Here is a 20,571-nt window from a genome sequence, read left to right on the forward strand (position 1 = left end):
TCTGGACCGCATTTACTCCACACACAGAGATGCGTACAAAGCTCTCCCTCGCCCTCCATTTGGCAAATCTGACCTTAATTCTATCCTCCTGATTCCCGCTTACAAGCAAAAACTAAAGCAGGAAACACCAGTGACTCGGTCAATAAGAAAGTGGTCAGATGAAACAGATTCTAAGCTACAGGACTGTTTTGCTAGCACAGACTGGAATATGTTCCGGGATTCTTCCGATGGCATTGAGGAGTACACCACATCAGTCACTGGCTTCATCAATAAGTGCATCGACGACGTTGTCCCACTGTGACCGTACGTACATTCCCCAACCAGAAGCCATGGATTACAGGCAACATCCGCACTGAGCTAAAGGGTAGAGCTGCCACTTTCAAGGAGCGGCACTCTAACCCGGAAGCTTATAAAAAATCCCGCTATGCCCTCTGATGAACCATCAAACAGGCAAAGCGTCAATAGTGATTGGATCGTACTGCACTGGCTCCAACGCCTGCCGGATGTGGCAGAGCTTGCAAAATAATACAGACTACAAAGGGAAGCACAGCCGTGAGCTGCCCAGTGACACGAGCCTACCAGATGAGCTAAAATACTTATATGCTTGCTTCGAAGAAAGTAACATTGAAGAATGCATGAGAGCTTCAGCTGTTCTGGACGACTGGCTCAAACGCATTAGGAAAGAAAGAAATTCCACAAATGACCTTTTAACAAGGCACACCTGTTCATTGAAATGCATTCCAAGTGACTACCTCATGAAGCTGGTTGAGAGAATGCCAAGAGTGTGCAAAGCTGTCATCAGCTAAGTAGCGCAGTAATTACAATTTAGCAAATTAACACTGGAGTGATAGATGTGCAGATGATAATGTGCCAGTAGAAATACTGGTGTGCAAAGGAGCAAAAAAGGTAGTTGGATGGGCTATTTACAGATGGGATATGTACAGCTGCAGCGATCGGCAAGCTGCTCAAATAGCATGCATTTTTTGTTCGATAAAGTTCATATTTATATAAAAAGAATCTCAGGAGGAGCACGTGATGCCGCGGAGCTGAGCAGACGTTGACAAACCGAGCTCTTCAAAGTTATTCTATTATTACCTAAATAACAACGTTGAAACAATATTCTAACATCGGCTGATAAATCGTCAAGTACTTACCTTCCCAAAGAGCCATGGACCGCCGACCGAGAGGCAAGAAGAACGACCAAAACGTCGTTGATTCCCAAGATAACGATAACGCTAGCAAGATTAGCATTAGCCCTCATATCTCAAACGACAGTCCCAGACTGTTGCTCTCGGCCTCTTGCGAGCCTGCCGACATGCTGGCTACTCTCCTCCGGGAAATTCAAGATGGTAACAAAGGTCTTTCTATGAAAATCGATAAGAGAACGGCTGAACTCCATTCTTCCATTGACGACCTGAAATCCTCCATGAATGATCTCCTTTTGAGAACGACTGAGGCAGAGCTGCGCATTAGCACAGTTGAAGACACCATCGCTCGACATGACCAGGTCTTGATACAACTGCAAAAGGACAATGTCTACCTCAAAAACAAGGTAGATCAGATGGAGAACCAGAGCAGACGTAGTAATATCCGTGTGGTGGGATTGAAAGAGGACAGCGAGGGCCGTGACCCGGTCCGTTTTTTCACTCAATGGATCCCGGATGCCCTAGGCACAATCAACTTCACCAAGCCACTGGAAATCGAACGCGCCCACAGAACATCAGCGCCGAAACCCCGGCCAGATGAGCCCCCACGGGCCGTCCTGATCAGGTTCCTCCGTTTCCAAGACAGAGAGAAGGTACTGCAACTCGCAAGAGCCAAAGGGGACATAACCATTGATGGTAAGAGGGTCAGCCTTTTCCCGGATATGAGCGCGGATCTCGCAAGACGTCGCAAGCAGTTCAGACCTGCCGCCAAAGCACTGAAGGAGAAGAACATCATCGGCTACCTCATCCACCCTGCGCGGATGAAAGTTCAGTACAAAGGCCGAAGCCATCTCTTCAACACACCGGGAGAAGTGTACACTTTTCTCAAAGAACTGAGCAACGTCTGAGCCAGGACGGTCTCTTTGGGGCAGTTTGTTTGTTTTCTCTTATCCGGACTGAACCGCTGATATCCTCCGGTCGCTATAATTGATTTGTACATTTTCAACTAACCGTATCTTTCCGGGGTGAGTTCTATTACATCTACAGGAGAGTATATTTTGGTTTAGTCCATATCACTGGGCGAAGCAAATAAGTGGGTTTAGGCCCACTGCTTTCCCCCTCATTTATGTTAATCTTTTGAAAAGAGACTCAAGCAGCCCTTACCGTGGGCAGTTAATATTCAGCCATAAAAATGTCTATTCACAACGTTTGTTTTCAATTTAGAGAGCTCGCAGGTTTTAGTTTACGCCAAGGTTTAGCTAGTAAGAGCAAGATGGAAAGCGAGCAGCAACGTATCTCTACAAGTGTATTCATGTTTGATTGTTGGGATTGTGGTTTTAGTCTAACAATCGGGGTGGGTGGGATTCTTTATTTTTTTTTCCTTTTTTCTATGTTTATTGTTTCCTTCCTAAAGAGACACATAGGTCACTTCTGTGTTCAAACCAAAGTTGAAACATTTCCTAACTATCTACATATGATATATTTCCATTCAGTTACATATTTGAAACCCAACTATGCTTAATCCACTAAAATATGTCACATTCAACGTAAAAGGTCTTAACAGCCCGATTAAAAGGAAGAGAGTCTATACATACCTTAAGAAATTAAAGGCTGACATTGTGTTTTTACAAGAAACACATCTTACAGCCAGTGAACACAAGAAATTGAAGAGGGAATGGGTAGGACAAGTTTTTGCGTCCTCTTTTAACTCCAAAGCAAGAGGAACTGCAATTTTGATAAGTAGACACATCCCCTTCTGCGTCAACAACACCATCTCTGATCCCTCTGGCAGGTTTGTTTTGGTGCAGGGGCATATGTTTTCAGAGTCCTGGACCCTATTGAATATCTATGCTCCTAACTTTGATGACCATATGTTTATTCAGAATGTCTTCCTTCAGGTTGCTCAAGCACCACCAGGATGGTTACTGGTTGGAGGAGATTTTAATTTTTGTTTAGATACAGTTCTTGATAGGTCCTCTGATAAACCCTCACTTCTTACCAAAGCCAGCAAGCTCACCATGTCATTCATGAAAGATCTCAATTTACTAGACATCTGGAGACAGTTGCACCCACAAGATAGGGACTACTCTTTTTATTCACACCCACACAAGACACACACACGCATAGATAACTTTTTAATATCGACACAACTGTTTCATAGAGTGTTAGATGTCGAGTATCTCCCCAGATTGCTTAGTGACCATTCTCCCCTGGTATTATCAATCTCCATTCCTACCAAGGTAAATGGAGCATATAGATGGAGACTAAATTCTACACTCCTAAAGCAACCTGAATTTTGTGCATTCATCAAAGAGCAGATCAATATTTTCACTTTGACAAACAAACCCTCCGCTCCTGACAGTTTCATTCTTTGGGACACATTGAAGGCCTATCTGAGGGGACAGATCATTTCCTATACTAAAGGGCTGAAGAGAAAACACGGTGCGGAATTGAGTGCCCTTGAATCTGAAATCTCAGAGCTAGAGAAAACCTACCAAAGAGGCCCGACTAAAGATCTATACAGGCTTTTGGTAAATAAAAAACTGAAATATAATATTCTGAACACATATCAAGCGGAGAGGGCCATCACTAAATCAAAACAGCGTTATTACGAGCTTGGAGAGAAAGCTCACAAAGTATTGGCATGGCAACTGAAAGCAGAGGAAAGTAAGAGGACAATTAATGCTATAGAAACTCTTACTAATGAGATATCTTTCGACCCTACTGAAATTAATAATACTTTTAAGAAATACTATGAAGACCTCTACACTTCCCAATCAAGCGATGATCTATCAGAGATCGACTCCTTTCTCTCCTCTCTCAACCTCCCATGCCTGTCAGGGGAAGACAGCGAGCGCCTGAGTGAACACTTCTCAGTTCCTGAGCTGTTGGAGGCCATTAAATCCTTACCTTCTAATAAATCTCCTGGGGAGGATGGCTTCCCTCCAGAGTTCTATAAAGAATTTAGGGAGCTGTTGGTCCCCTACCTTATGGAGGTACTTAAAAAAGCCAGGGAAGACAACTACTTTCCAGAGTCTTTCTCTCAAGCAGTGATTACTGTAATCCACAAGAAAGGGAAAAATCCACTAAAGTGCGCCTCATATAGACCAATCTCTCTCCTTAACACAGATTGTAAACTGGTCACCAAGATGCTTTCTAAGAGACTGGAGTCATGTCTTCCCCTGTTGGTCAACCCAGATCAGACTGGCTTCATAATTAATAGATTGTCCTCCAATAATCTCAGAAGGTTCTTTGATATAATTCACCTTGCTAACAAAAACAAAATACCTAGTGTCGCAGTCTCCCTCGATGCTGAAAAGGCCTTTGATAGGGTTGAATGGCCATACCTCTTTCGCGTCTTGGAAAAGTTTGGTTTAGGTACCGTGTTTGTAAATTTGATAAAATCACTCTACAAATCTCCTAAAGCTAGGATTGCTACCAACGGGATTACTTCCTCCTCTTTCCCTCTCTATAGGGGGAACAGACAAGGTTGCCCAATTAGCCCCCACCTCTTTGCCCTCGCCATCGAACCGTTGGCTGAGGCTATTAGAACGTGCCCTGACATACATGGCTTTGAGGTGGGCCCCCAGACCCATAAATTATCACTCTTTGCGGACGACCTTATCTTATTTCTAACAAACCCAGAACATTCCCTCTCTCACTTGCAGATCCTACTACAGTGTTATAGTTCTTTCTCTGGATATAAGGTCAATTTAGATAAAAGCGAAATCTTACCGTTGTCTGTCTTTGACCATCATACCATCAAGCACAAGTTTCCTTTTAGATGGTCGCCTATGGGCTTCACATATTTGGGCATAATGGTGGATGGTAACCTGAACAACCTCTATAAACTCAACCTGGCCAGTTTGTTGCAAAAGGTGGAGGGTGACCTTTGTAAATGGATGGAATTACCTCTCACTCTACTGGGTAGAATCAATGTAATTAAAATGAATGTCCTGCCCAGATTTCTATATCTGTTTCAATCTCTCCCTATCCCTGTCCCCGCAGCATTCTTTTCCTCTCTCGACAAGATGACCAGACGGTTTATCTGGCACGGCAAAACCCCTAGGGTTGGCCTGGACAAACTGACCCTGGATTACAGTCAAGGGGGCTTAAACCTCCCCAATTTTAGAATGTACTACTGGGCAGCACAGTCTAGGTTTCTGGCTCAGAGGTTTGATAAGGGTCCCTCTCCCTCATGGTTGAACATTGAAAAGCTTGAGGTAAATGATGACACTGGGGCAGAATTGTTTTACAAATGGGACAGAAAATCTATAAAAACCATCACAGACAACCCTTTAATCATACATTCTGTCCTGGCATGGTGCAAACTGCAAGAGCTGTTCGGACGAGGGGGATTCCTTTCCCCTAAAACCCCTTTATGGAACAATAGATTGATTCCTATGTTTTTCCAGAATAGTAACTTTAGACCATGGTCTGATAAGGGGATCACTCTTCTGGAACATTGTTACGAGGAGGGAGTTCTTATGTCTTTTGATCAGCTGAAACAGAAATACCACTTGTCTAACAGGGACTTCTTTAGCTACCTACAACTACGAAACTTTATTAGGGTGTCTCTCAAGGGACAATGGAACCTACCTAAGATGTCACCTATTGAACAACTCTGCCACGCAGACCAACCACTGTTCAAGACCATTTCCCGTGTTTACGATGCTCTTATGTCAGGACTAACACTTCCTGGGCTAGATAAACCCCGACTTAGATGGGAAAAAGATCTGGGTATTGATCTTGATGAGGGTCTATGGAGTGACCTATGCAGGGATGGCGTTACATCCACATTGAACTCCAGATACAGACTGATCCAGTTTAATTTCCTCCATCAGCTCTATATCACCCCATCTAGACTGCACAAGTTCAACCCTGATATCTCCTCCCTATGTTTTAGATGTGGCTCAGATGAAGGAACATTTCTCCATTCCACATGGCAGTGTTCAAAACTACACGGTTTCTGGCAGGGGGTATGCGATACCATATCCTCAATTCATGGGGTTGCATTCCCTTTAGACCCGGAGGTCTGTCTACTGGGCAACTTTACTAACACCAATCTTAGGCAAAGCCATGCTATAAAGCTAACAGAAATATTGCTAGCGATTGCCAAGAAATGTATTGCCTTGAAATGGAAATTGGATTCCCCCCTGCCAGTTGCAATGTGGCTATCAGAAGTTAATAGTTGTATCCCACTGGAGAAAATTACTTACCGCTTGAGGAATAAGTTAAATACATTTTACAGAATTTGGCAACCTTTTATTGACTATATGGAGAATCTCCCCCCACATCACATTGAATGAATCTCTATATTATCCTTATATAATGTTTCACACGTAATGTATAATATGTAGCCTACGGCAGGTGACCATATGATCCAATGTCTCATTATAATTTTTTTTTACTGTATGTTGGTATATATAATTATGATTTGTTTGATTTTTACTTTCTCTGTTACGCTCATCTGTTACTGTCACTTTGTCCTATTGTTGTCTAATATCTTTTCACGTTTGTCTTGAATGTTGTTAATTGGAAAATGCAAAAATAAAATATTCAAAAAAAAAAAAAGAATCTCTGTATACATTGGCGCGTTATGTTCAGTAGTTCCAAAAACATCTGAGCGCCGTACTCAGATTATTGCATGGTTTGCTTTTTTTTTGCTAACATAATCGTTTGGTTTGCTTTCGTCGTAAAGCCTTTTTGAAATCGGACACTGTGGCTGGATTTACAACAAGTGTATCTTTAAAATGGTGTAAAATACAAGTATGTTTGAGGAATTTTAATTATGAGATTTCTGTTGTTTTGAATTTGGCGCCCTGCAGTTTCACTGGCTGTTGACGAGGTGAGACGCTACCGTCCCACATACCCCAGAGAGGTTAATGCAACCGCTGTGTCAGCTTTCAAAAAAACTTTGCGGAAAAAGCACACCATGCAATAATCTGAGTACAGCGCTCAGAGACCAAAACAACCCAAAAAGATATCCGCCATGTTGGAGTCAACAGAAGTCAGAAATAGCATTATAAATATTCACTTACCTTTGATGATCTTCATCAGATTGCACTCCCAGGAATCCCAGTTCCACAATAAATGTTTGATTTGTTCGATAAAGTTCATTTTTATGTCCAAATACCTCCTTTTGTTTGCGCGTTCAGTTCACAAATCCAAATTTATAACGCACGAGCAGACGAAAAGTTTAAAAGTTACGTTACAGTCCGTAGAAACATGTCAAACGAAGTATAGAATCAATCCTTAGGATGTTTTTAACATAAATCTTCAATAATGTTCCAACCAGAAAAATCCTTTGTCTGTAGAAATGCAATGGAACAGACCTCGTTCTCACGTGAACGAGCATCATGAGCTCATGGCACTCTGCCAGAGCCCTGACTCATTCCCCTCTCATTCGCCCCCACTTCACAGTAGAAGCATCAAACAAGGTTCTAAAGACTGTTGACATCTAGTAGAAGCCGTAGGAAGTGCAACATTACCAATATCCCACTGTATCTTCAATAGGGAATGAGTTGAAAAACAACGGACCTCAGATTTCCCACTTCCTGGTTGGATTTTTCTCAGGTTTTGGCCTGCCATATGATTTCTGTTATACTCACAGACATCAATCAAACAGTTTTAGAAACTTCAGAGTGTTTTCTATCCAAATATACTAATAATATGCATATCTTAGCTTCTGGGACTGAGTAGCTGGCAGTTTAGTCTGGGCACGCTTTTCATCCAAGCTACTCAATACTGCCCCCAGCCATAAGAAGTTAAATGGCCCCACAAACCGCAGACCCAGCTTCCGGCAGGGCAGGCGAAGTGGTAGGTTTCGGGTCGAGAGCCATACACCGGGGCCTCACTGTGGTGGCGGTCGGCACTCGCCTTCTGCCGCCTGATGGCCCGTTGTAGACGCACATGGGCAGCGTCCCATGTCTCCTCTGAGTGCCGAAACCATTCATCCACCGCAGGAGCCTCAATCTGGCTCTGATGCCACGGTGACAGGACTGGCTGATAATCTAGCACACACTGAAAAGGTGATAGGTTAGTGGAAGAGTGGCGGAGGGAGTTTTGGGCCATCTCCGCCCAGGGCATGAAAACCGTCCGGTCCTGGCAATAGGACCGCAAAAACCTACCCACATCCTGGTTAACTTTTACTTGGTACTCATCCCGGATCCGGGAGCACCCCCCACAGTAAAAAAGCTGACTAGCATAGCCTAGCACAAGTCCAAGACACCAGATGAAAGATACAGATCTTGTGAATCCAGCCATCGTTTCTGATTTTTAAAATGTTTTACAGGGAAGACACAATATGTAAATCTATTAGCTAACCACGTTAGCAAAATACACCACTTTTTTTACTCCACCAGTTTTTTACTCCATCAGTAGCTATCACTAATTCGACTAAATAAAGATATATATAGCCACTAACCAAGAAACAACTTCATAAGATGACAGTCTGATAACATATTTATGGTATAGGATATGTTTTTTTAGAAAAATGTGCATATTTCAGGTATAAATCACAGTTCTACATTGCAGCTGCAATCTGAAATAGCGTTGGAAGCAGCCGGAATAATTACAGAGACCGACGTCAATACCAAAATACTCATCCTAAAACATTTCTGAAAAATACACAGCCTACAGCAATCGAAAGACACAGATCTTGTGAATCCAGAAAATGTTTCAGATTTTCTAAGTGTTTTACAGCGAAAACACAATATATCGTTATATTAGCATACCACATGAGCTAACATCACACCAGCATTGAATCAAGGCAAAAGGGGCGATAACGTAATCGCCACCAAAATATATTAATTTTTTCACTAACCTTCTCAGAATTCTTCAGATGACAGTCCTGTAACATCATATTACACAATGCATATATAGTTTGTTCGAAAATGTGCATATTTAGCATCACAAATCGTGGTTATGCAATGTAATCTGTCAAAACATGGCATGCATTCTTCCTGGCGCCATCTTGGAAAGGCACCTAAGTTTACGATTATTTATCGATTAGATTGACTAAAAAAATACAGGTTGGACAGCTAATGAAAGATGCATTGGTTATTAATGCAACCGCTGATTTAGATTTTTAAAATTTACGTTACTAGACATACATTGTGAGTTACAGCCAGACTAGTGCCGCAAAAAAAGGCTGACAACTGTGTTTACATTTTTCCACATAAATACGGAATAAAATCATAAATAACTCTTACTTTTGGACGAGCTTCCATCAGTATCTTGGGCAATGTGTCCTTTGTCCAAAAGAATCGTTGCTTTGTTGTAAAACGACCTCCTCAACTTCGGAACTAGCAGCTAACGATAGCTACACGGCACACACATGCCCAAATCCTCAAACGCAATACTAAGGAAATTCAGAAAAATAGCAATATACTCGCATAAACTGATATAAATCGGTTTTAAATAACTTCGTTATGATGTTTCTAACACCTATATCGAATTAAATCACAGACGGATAGATCTTTGATCAATAACGAGAGCTTTTGAGCATGCGATTCTGATGTCCTCCCTTGCGTCCTGGCGAGCGTCGAAAAGAAGGGACATCTCACTCCATTCCCTTTTATAAACTCTGAGAAACACCTAGAGACACCATTCCACTTCTCATTGGTTACTGACATCCAGGGGAAGGCGGGTGCAGTTCATGTCAAGCCATAGGGCACACACAGAGTTTTAAACTGATCCGAGATCAGAGACTATTTTTCAGAGCTTCGCATGTCCTGTCATGAGTTTCGCTGTAGAAAGAGTTCTGGTTCACCCACAGACATAATTCAAACGGTTTTAGAAACTAGAGATTGTTTTCTATCCAATAGTAATAATAATATGCATATTGTACGAGCAAGAATTGAGTACGAGGCAGTTTAATTTGGAAATGTAAAAAAATTAATAATGCTAACAGCTCCCCCTATTGACAAAAGGTTTTAACTCTCTTCACCTGCCCGTTACTCTCGGGGTGAAAACCTGAGGTGAGGCTGACCGAGACCCCCAGGCGTTCCATAAACGCCCTCCAGACTTTAGACGTGAATTGAGGACCCCGATCAGAAACTATATCCTCAGGCACCCCGTAGTGCCGGAATACGTGGGTGAACAGGGCCTCCGCAGTCTGTAGAGCCGTAGGGAGACCGGGCAAAGGAAGGAGAATGCAGGACTTTAAAAAACGATCCACAACGACCAGGATCGTGGTGTTACCCCTTGACGGGGGAAGATCCGTCACGAAATCCACCAATAGGTGTGACCACGGCCGTTGTGGAACAGGAAGGGGTTGTAATTTCCCTCTGGGCAGGTGTCTAGGTGCCTTGCACTGTGCGCACACCGAGCAGGAGGAAACAAAAACCCTCACGTCCTTAGCTAACGTGGGCCACCAGTACTTCCCAGTAAGACAGCGCACTGTCCGACCGATGCCAGGATGACCAGAGGAGGGTGACGTGTGTGCCCAACAGATCAAACGATCGCAGACATCAGATGGAACGTACAGACGCCCAACTGGACACTGTGTGGGAGTGGGCTCTGCACGTGTCGCCCGCTCGATGTCCGCGTCCACCTCCCATACCACCTGTGCCTCCAGGCAAGAAGCTGGAACTATGGGAGTGGGATCCGCGGACCGCTCCTCTGTGTCATACATCCAGGACAGTGCATCTGCCTTAACATTCTGGGAGCCTGGTCTGTAGGATAGGGTGAAAACAAAGTGGGTGAAAAACATGGCCCACCTCAACTGGCGAGGGTTCAGTCTCCTCACCGCTCGAATGTACTCCAGATTGCGGTGGTCAGTCCAAATGAGGAAAGGGTGACTAGCCCCCTCAAGCCAATGTCTCCACGCCTTCAGAGCCCCAACAACAGCCAACAGCTCCCGGTCCCCCACATCATAGTTTCGCTCCGCCGGGCTGAGCTTCTTCGAAAAGAAAGCACAGGGGCGGAGCTTTAGTGGCGTACCCGAGCGCTGAGACAGCACAGCCCCTATCCCAGCCTTGGACGCATCCACCTCAACTATGAATGCCAAGGAGGGATCAGGATGAGCCAGCACGGGAGCCGAGATAAACAGACCCTTCAGGTGACCAAAAGCCCTGTCCGCCCCAGCTGACCACTGCAGTCGCACCGGTCCCCCCTTCAGCAAGGAGGTAATGGGAGCCGCTACCTCACCAAAGCCCCGGATAAACCTCCGGTAGTAATTGGCAAACCCTAAGAACCGCTGCACCTCCTTTACCGTGGTTTGATTTGGCAAATTACGCACGGCTGAAATGCCATAATTTTCCATCTCCACCCCTGACGCGGAAAGGCGGTACCCTAGGAAGGAGACGGACTTTTGGAAGAACAGACTTTTCTCAGCCTTGACGTACAGGTCATGCTCCAACAGTCGACTAAGCACCCTGCGTACCAGGGACACATGCTCGGCGCGTGTAGCGGAGTATATTAGAATGTCATCTATTTACACCACTACACCCTGCCCGTGCAGGTCCCTGAAAATCTCATCTACAAAGGATTGGTAGACTGATGGAGCATTCATTAACCCGTACAGCATGACGAGGTACTCATAGTGCCCAAAAGTGGTGCTAAATGCCGTCTTCTACTCATCCCCCACTCGGATACGCACCAGGTTGTAAGCGCTCCTGAGGTCCCATTTTGTGAAGAAGCGCGCCCCGTGCAATGACTCTGTCACACTGGCTATGAGAGGTAGCGGGTAACTGTATTTTACCGTGATCTGATTTATACCTCGTTAGTCAACACACGGGCGTAAACCTCCATCCTTCTTCTTCACAAAAAATTTACTTGAGGAGGCAGGTGAAGTGGATGGCCGAATGTATCCCTGTCCCAGAGATTCGGTGACATATGTTTCCATAGCCGCCGTCTCCTCCTGTGACAGAGGATACACGTGACTCTTGGGAAGTGCAGCGTCTACCATGAGATTTATCGCACAATCTCCCCGTCGATGGGGTGGTAATTGAGTCGCCCTCATTTTACAGAAGGCGAGTGCTAAATCGGCATATTCGGGGGGAATGTGCATGGTGGAGACCTGGTTTGGACTCTCCACCGTAGTTGCACCTAAGGAAACACCTACACGCCTCCCTGAGCACTGACGGGACCATCCCTTGAGAGCCCTCTGTTGCCACGAAATAGTGGGGTCATGAGAGGCCAACCGGGGAAGTCCCAACACAACAGGAAACGCAGGAGAGTCGATCAGGAAGAGACTAATTCTCTCCTCATGACCCTCCTGCGTTATCATACAGAGTGGAGCTGTGACCTCCGTAATTAGCCCCGACCCCAAAGGACGACCATCTAAGGCATGTACAGGGAAGGGAACATCAACAGGAACAATAGGGATCCCTAATCTAAGTGCAAAGGAACGGTCAATAAAGTTCCCAGCTGAACCTGAATCTACTAGCGCCTTATGCTGGGAATGCGGGGAAAACTCAGGAAATTCCATATACAACCACATGTGCGCAACAGGGAGCTCTGGGTGAGTCGGGTGCCTACTCACCTGGGATGATCCACCAGCGCTCCGCCTGCTACCTCGACCCCCTGGGGAGCCTCCCCAGCACCGACCAGCAGTGTGCCCTCTGCGGCCACAGGTGGTGCAGGGAATGGTCCCCCCTCCGGTCCCCCTCATAGCAGCACCTCCCAGCTCCATCGGTGTTGGATCGGAAGTGCTGGGGGATGGAACTGACGGACCCCGATCCGGACGTCTGCGGGAGACCAACAGGTTATCCAACCGGATGGATAGGTCCACCAGCTGGTCAAGGTTAAGGGTGGTGTCCCTGCAGGCTAGCTCCCTACGAACATCCTCGTGTAAACTACACCTGTAGTGGTTGATCAGGGCCCGCTCATTCCATCCCGCGCCGGCGGCCAGAGTTCGAAAGTCCAGCGCGAAATCTTGAGCGCTCCTCATCCCCTGTCTTAGATGATACAGGCGTTGCCCCGCCACTCTCCCTTCAGGTGCATGATCGAAAACTGATGATCGGGTGAAATCCTCGTAATTGTCCAACGTCGGGCCTTCCCTTCCCCAGATGGCGTTGGCCCATTCCAGTGCTTTACCAGTCTAACAAGAGATGAGGGCGATCACTCTCTTGCGTCCCGAAGGGGCCAGCTGAATGGCTGCCAGGTAGAGCTCCAGCTCCAGGAAAAATATAAATATCCAGAGCACAAGAAAGAAACCACTTGACAAGGACAATCACGCACAAAACAAAAAGGGAAGACATAGGGTTAAATAAGGAACATTTATTATGGAATGGGAACCAGGTGTGTACAATGAAGACAAAACAAAACGAAAATGAAACGTGGATTGGTGGTGACCAAGAAAGCCGGTGACGTCGACCGCCGAACGCCCCCCGAACAAGGAGAGGGACCCACTTCGGCGGAAGACGTGACAGAAGGAGGCTTTGTTGCGAAATAGGAAGCCGATTCTAGATTTAATTTTGGATTGGAGATGCTTAACATGAGTCTGGAAGGAGAGTTTACAGTCTAGCCAAACCTCTAGGTATTTTTAGTTGTCCACATATTCTGAGTCAGAACCGTCCAGAGTAGTGATGCTAGTCGGGCGGGAGGGTGCGGGTAGCGATCAGTTGAAGAGCATTCATTTAGTTTTAGAAGCGTTTAAGAGCAGTTGGAGGCCATGGAAAGAGTGTTGTATGGCATTGAAGCTCATTTGGAGGTTAGTTACCACAGTGTCCAAAGAAGGGCCAGATGTATACAGAATGATGTTGTCTGCGTAGAGGTGGATCAAGGAATCACCCGCAGCAAGAGCGACATCATTGATATATACAAAGAAAAGACTTGGGACACTAAAGTCCATGGTGCTCTTAATCTCCATGGACTTTACAGTGAAAAAGCTAGCCTTTGCTTTCCTAACTGACTGTGTGTATTGGTTCCTGACTTACCTGAATAGTTGCATATCGCGGGGACTATTCAATGCTAGTGCAGTACGCCACAGGATATTTTTGTGCTGATCAAGGGCAGTCAGGTCTGGATTGAACCAAGGGCTACATCTGTTCTTAGTTCAATTTGTTTTGAACGGGGCATGCTTATTTAAGATGGTGAGGAAATTACTTTTAAATAACAACCAGGCATCCTCTACTAATGGGATGAGGTCAAAATCCTTCCAGGATACCCGGGCCAGGTCGATGAGAAAGGCCTGCTCGCAGAAGTGTTTTAGGGAGCGTTTGACAGTGATGAGGGGATGTAATTTGAACGCGTACCCATAACAGATGCAGGCAATGAGGCAGTGATTGCTGAGATACTGATTGAAAACAGCAGAGGTGTATTTGGAGGGCAAGTTGGTCAGGATAATATCTATGAGGGTGCCCCTTTTTACGGATTTAGGGTTGTACCTGGTGGGTTCCTTGATGATTTGTGTGAGATTGAGGGCATCTAGCTTAGATTGTAGGACGGCCGGGGTGTTAAGCATATCCCAGTTTAGGTCACCTAACGAAACGTACTCTGAAGATAGATGGGAGGCAATCAATTCACATATGGTGTCCAGGGCACAGCTGGGAGCTGAGGGGGGTCTATAACAGGCGGAAACAGTGAGAGACTTATTTCTGGAGAGATTACATTTTTTAATTAGAAGCTCGAGCTATTTGGTCATAGACCTGGAAAGTATGACAGAACTTTGCAGGCTATCTCTGCAGTAGATTTGATCTCCTCCCCCTTTTGCAGTTCTATCTTGACAGAAAATGTTGTAGTTGGGGATGGAAATCTCAGAATTTTTGGTGGCCTTCCTAAGCCAGGATTCAGGTCACAGCAAGGACATCAGGGTTGGCAGAGTGTGCTGAAGCAGTGAGTAAAACAAACTTAGGGAGGAGGCTTCTGATGTTAACATGCATGAAACCAAGGCTTTTACAGTTACAGAAGCCAACAAATGTGAGTGCATGGGGACACACAGGGCCTGTGTTAACCTCTACATAACCCAAGGAACAGAGTAGGAGTAGGATGAGGGTACAGCTAAAGGCTATCAAAACTGGTCATCTAGTGCATTGGGGACAGAGAATAAAATGAGCAGATTTCTGGGCGTGGTAGGATAGATTCAGGGCATAATGTACAGACAGGGACATGGTATGGTACGGGTACAGTGGAGGTAAACCTAGGCATTGAATGACGATTAGAGTGGTTGCATCTCTGGAGGGACTAGTTATGCTCGTGAGGTCACCTCATGTGTGGGAGGTGGGACAAAAGAGGTATCTGAGGCATGTTGAGTGGGGCTAGGCGCTCCGCAGTAAAATAAAACAATGATAACTACCCTAAACAACAGTATACAAGGCATATTGACATTAGAGAGAGACATAAAGCGAGGCATAAAGCAATCACAGGTGTTGATTGGGAGAGCTAGCTAAGACAACAACGGGTAAGACAGCAACAGCTTGTTATGCTGGTGAATGAGGACCCAAAAGCGACGTAATAGAAACAGAGTCTTTATTCCAGTCTTAAATAATGATACTCCTGGATATTAACAAAGGTAAATCCAAAACAGGAAACTGAAATCCTCTCGTCAGTAGAGAGGAACGACTGGAGACGCGACCACAGACTGCAGGTCGCTACAGGAAGGCACAGGCCGTAGCTGACTTAGACACCTGCTCACACGCAGCATCTGAAGAAGGCAAAAAACACGACAGGGCGGAACAAGGACACAGAACAGCAAACATCAAACAAGAATCCGACAAGGACAGAAGCGGAAAACAGAGGGAGAAATAGGGACTCTAATCAGAGGGCAAAATAGGGGACAGGTGTGAAAGAGTAAATGAGGTCGTTAGGAGAATGAGAAACAGCTGGGAGCAGGAACGGAACGATAGAGAGAGAGAGCGGGAGAGGGAGAGAGGGAGGAGGAGAGAGAGGGATAGAAAGAGGGAAAGAACCTAATAAGACCAGCAGAGGGAAGCACAGGGACAAGACATGATGATCAAAGACAAAACATGACAGTACCCCCCCACTCACCGAGCGCCTCCTGGCGCACTCGAGGAGGAACCCTGGCGGCAACGAAGGAAATCATCAATCAACGAACGGTCCAGCACGTCCCGAGATGGAACCCAACTCCTCTCCTCAGGACCGTAACCCTCCCAATCCACTAAGTACTGGTGACCACGTCCCCGAGAACGCATGTCCATGATCTTCCGTACCTTGTAAATAGGTGCGCCCTCGACAAGGACGGGGGGGGGGGAGGGAAGACGAACGGGGGCGCGAAGAAAAGGCTTGACACAAGAGACATGGAAGACAGGGTGGACGCGACGAAGATGTCGCGGAAGAAGCAGTCGCACAGCGACAGGATTGACGACCTGAGAGACACGGAACGGACCAATGAACCGCGGAGTCAACTTGCGAGAAGCTGTCGTAAGGGGAAGGTTACGAGTGGAAAGCCACACTCTCTGACCGCGACAATACCTAGGACTCTTAATCCTACGTTTATTGGCGGCTCTCACAGTCTGCGCCCTGTAACGGCAAAGTGCAGACCTGACCCTCCTCCAGGTGCGCTCACAACGTTGGACAAAAGCCTGAGCGGAGGGAACGCTGGACTCGGCGAGCTGGGACGAGAACAGAGGAGGCTGGTACCCAAGACTACTCTGAAATGGAGATAGCCCGGTAGCAGACGAAGGAAGCGAGTTGTGAGCGTACTCAGCCCAGGGGAGCTGTTCTGCCCAAGACGCAGGGTTTCGAAACGAAAGGCTGCGTAATATGCGACCAATCGACTGATTGGCCCTTTCTGCTTGACCGTTAGACTGGGGATGAAACCCGGAAGAGAGACTGACGGAAGCACCAATCAAACGACAGAACTCCCTCCAAAACTGTGACGTGAATTGCGGGCCTCTGTCTGAAACGGCGTCTAACGGGAGACCATGAATTCTGAACACATTCTCAATGATGATTTGTGCCGTCTCCTTAGCGGAAGGAAGCTTAGCGAGGGGAATGAAATGTGCCGCCTTAGAGAACCTATCGATAACCGTAAGAATCACAGTCTTCCCCGCAGACGAAGGCAGACCGGTAATAAAGTCTAAGGCGATGTGAGACCAAGGTCGAGAAGGAATGGGAAGCGGTCTGAGACGACCGGCAGGAGGAGAGTTACCTGACTTAGTCTGCGCGCAGTCCGAACAAGCAGCCACGAAACGGCGCGTGTCCCGCTCCTGAGTAGGCCACCAAAACCGCTGGCGAATAGAAGCAAGCGTACCCCGAACGCCGGGGTGGCCAGCTAACTTGGCAGAATGAGCCCACTGAAGAACAGCCAGACGAGTAGAGACAGGAACGAACAGAAGGTTACTAGGACAAGCGCGCGGCGACGCAGTGTGAGTGAGTGCTTGCATTACCTGTCTCTCAATTCCCCAGACAGTCAACCCGACAACACGCCCTTCAGGGAGAATCCCCTCGGGGTCGGTAGAAGCCACAGAAGAACTAAAGAGACGGGATAAGGCATCAGGCTTGGTGTTCTTATTTCCCGGGCGATAGGAAATCACGAACTCGAAACGAGCGAAAAACAACGCCCAACGAGCTTGACGTGCATTAAGTCGTTTGGCAGAACGGATGTACTCAAGGTTCTTATGGTCAGTCCAAACGACAAAAGGGACGGTCGCCCCCTCCAACCACTGTCGCCATTCGCCTATGGCTAAGCGGATGGCGAGCAGTTCGCGGTTACCCACATCATAGTTGCGTTCCGATGGCGACAGGCGATGAGAAAAGTAAGCGCAAGGATGGACCTTATCGTCAGACTGGAAGCGCTGGGACAGAATGGCTCCCACGCCCACCTCTGAAGCGTCAACCTCGACAATGAATTGTTTAGTGACGTCAGGAGTAACAAGGATAGGGGCGGATGTAAAACGCTTCTTGAGGAGATCAAAAGCTCCCTGGGCGGAACCGGACCACTTAAAGCAAGTCTTGACAGAAGTCAGAGCTGTGAGAGGGGCAGCCACTTGACCGAAATTACGAATGAAACGCCGATAGAAATTAGCGAAACCGAGAAAGCGCTGCAACTCGACACGTGACTTAGGAACGGGCCAATCGCTGACAGCCTGGACCTTAGCGGGATCCATCTGAATGCCTTCAGCGGAAATAACAGAACCGAGAAATGTGACAGAGGAGACATGAAAGGCGCACTTCTCAGCCTTCACGTAGAGACAATTCTCTAAAAGGCGCTGGAGTACACGTCGAACGTGCTGAACATGAATCTCGAGTGACGGTGAAAAAATCAGGATATCGTCAAGGTAAACGAAAACAAAGATGTTCAGCATGTCTCTCAGTACATCATTAACTAATGCCTGAAAGACAGCTGGAGCATTAGCGAGACCGAACGGCAGAACCCGGTATTCAAAATGCCCTAACGGAGTGTTAAACGCCGTTTTCCACTCGTCCCCCTCTCTGATGCGTACGAGATGGTAAGCGTTACGAAGGTCCAACTTAGTAAAAAACCTGGCTCCCTGCAGAATCTCGAAGGCTGACGACATAAGGGGAAGCGGATAACGATTCTTAACCGTTATGTCATTCAGCCCTCGATAATCCACGCAGGGGCGCAGAGTACCGTCCTTCTTCTTAACAAAGAAAAACCCCGCTCCGGCGGGAGAGGAAGAAGGCACCACGGTACCGGCGTCGAGAGAAACAGACAGATAATCCTCGAGAGCCTTACGTTCGGGAGCCGACAGAGAGTATAGTCTACCCCGAGGGGGAGTGGTCCCCGGAAGGAGATCAATACAACAATCATACGACCGGTGAGGAGGAAGAGAGTTGGCTCTGGACCGACTGAAGACCGTGCGTAGATCATGATATTCCTCCGGCACTCCTGTCAAATCACCAGGTTCCTCCTGAGTAGAGGGGACAGAAGAAACAGGAGGGATAGCAGACATTAAACACTTCACATGACAAGAAACGTTCCAGGATAGGATAGAATTACTAGACCAATTAATAGAAGGATTATGACATACTAGCCAGGGATGACCCAAAACAACAGGTGTAAAAGGTGAACGAAAAATCAAAAAGGAAATGGTCTCACTGTGGTTACCAGATACTGTGAGGGTTAAAGGTAGTGTCTCACATCTGATACTGGGGAGAGGACTACCATCTAAGGCGAACATGGGCGTGGGCTTCCCTAACTGTCTGAGAGGAATGTCATGTTTCCGAGCCCATGCTTCGTCCATAAAACAACCCTCAGCCCCAGAGTCTATCAAGGCACTGCAGGAAGCAGCCGAACCGGTCCAGCGTAGATGGACCGACAAGGTAGTACAGGATCTTGATGGAGAGACCTGAGTAGTAGCGCTCACCAGTAGCCCTCCGCTTACTGATGAGCTCTGGCTTTTACTGGACATGACATGACAAAATGTCCAGCAGAACCGCAATAGAGGCAAAGGCGGTTGGTGATTCTCCGTTCCCTCTCCTTAGTCGAGATGCGAATACCTCCCAGCTGCATGGGCTCAGTCTCTGAGCCGGTGGGAGGAGATGGTTGAGATGCGGAGAGGGGAAACACCGTTAACGCGAGCTCTCTTCCACGAGCTCGGTGACGAAGATCTACCCGTCGTTCTATGCGGATGGCGAGTGCAATCAAAGAGTCCACGCTGGAAGGAACCTCCCGGGAGAGAATCTCATCCTTAACCTCAGCGTGGAGTCCCTCCAGAAAACGAGCGAGCAACGCCGGCTCGTTCCAGTCACTGGAGGCAGCAAGAGTACGAAACTCTATAGAGTAATCCGTTATGGATCGATCACCTTGACATAGGGAAGCCAGGGCCCTGGAAGCCTCCTTCCCAAAAACTGAACGATCAAAAACCCGTATCATCTCCTCTTTAAAGTTCTGATAAACGTTAGAACACTCAGCCCTTGCCTCCCAGATAGCTGTGCCCCACTCCCGAGCCCGACCAGTAAGGAGTGATATGACGTAAGCGATCCGAGCTCTCTCTCTAGAGTATGTGTTGGGCTGGAGAGAGAACACAATATCACACTGGGTGAGAAAGGAGCGACACTCAGTGGGCTGCCCAGAGTAACATGGTGGGTTATTAACCCTAGGTTCCGGAGACTCGGAAGACCAGGAAGTAGCTGGTGGCACGAGACGAAGACTCTGAAACTGTCCTGAGAGATCGGAGACCTGGGCGGCCAGGGTCTCAACGGCATGACGAGCAGCAGACAATTCCTGCTCGTGTCTGCCGAGCATTGCTCCCTGGATCTCGACGGCAGTGATGAGAGAATCCGTAGTCGCTGGGTCCATCTTGGTCGGATTCTTCTGTTATGCTGGTGAATGAGGACCCAAAAGCGACGTAATAGAAACAGAGTCTTTATTCCAGTCTTAAATAATGATACTCCTGGATATTAACAAAGGTAAATCCAAAACAGGAAACTGAAATCCTCTCGTCAGTAGAGAGGAACGACTGGAGACGCGACCACAGACTGCAGGTCGCTACAGGAAGGCACAGGCCGTAGCTGACTTAGACACCTGCTCACACGCAGCATCTGAAGAAGGCAA

This window comes from Salvelinus alpinus, chromosome 7 (assembly GCF_045679555.1).
Source record: "Salvelinus alpinus chromosome 7, SLU_Salpinus.1, whole genome shotgun sequence".
Taxonomy (NCBI): domain Eukaryota; kingdom Metazoa; phylum Chordata; class Actinopteri; order Salmoniformes; family Salmonidae; genus Salvelinus; species Salvelinus alpinus.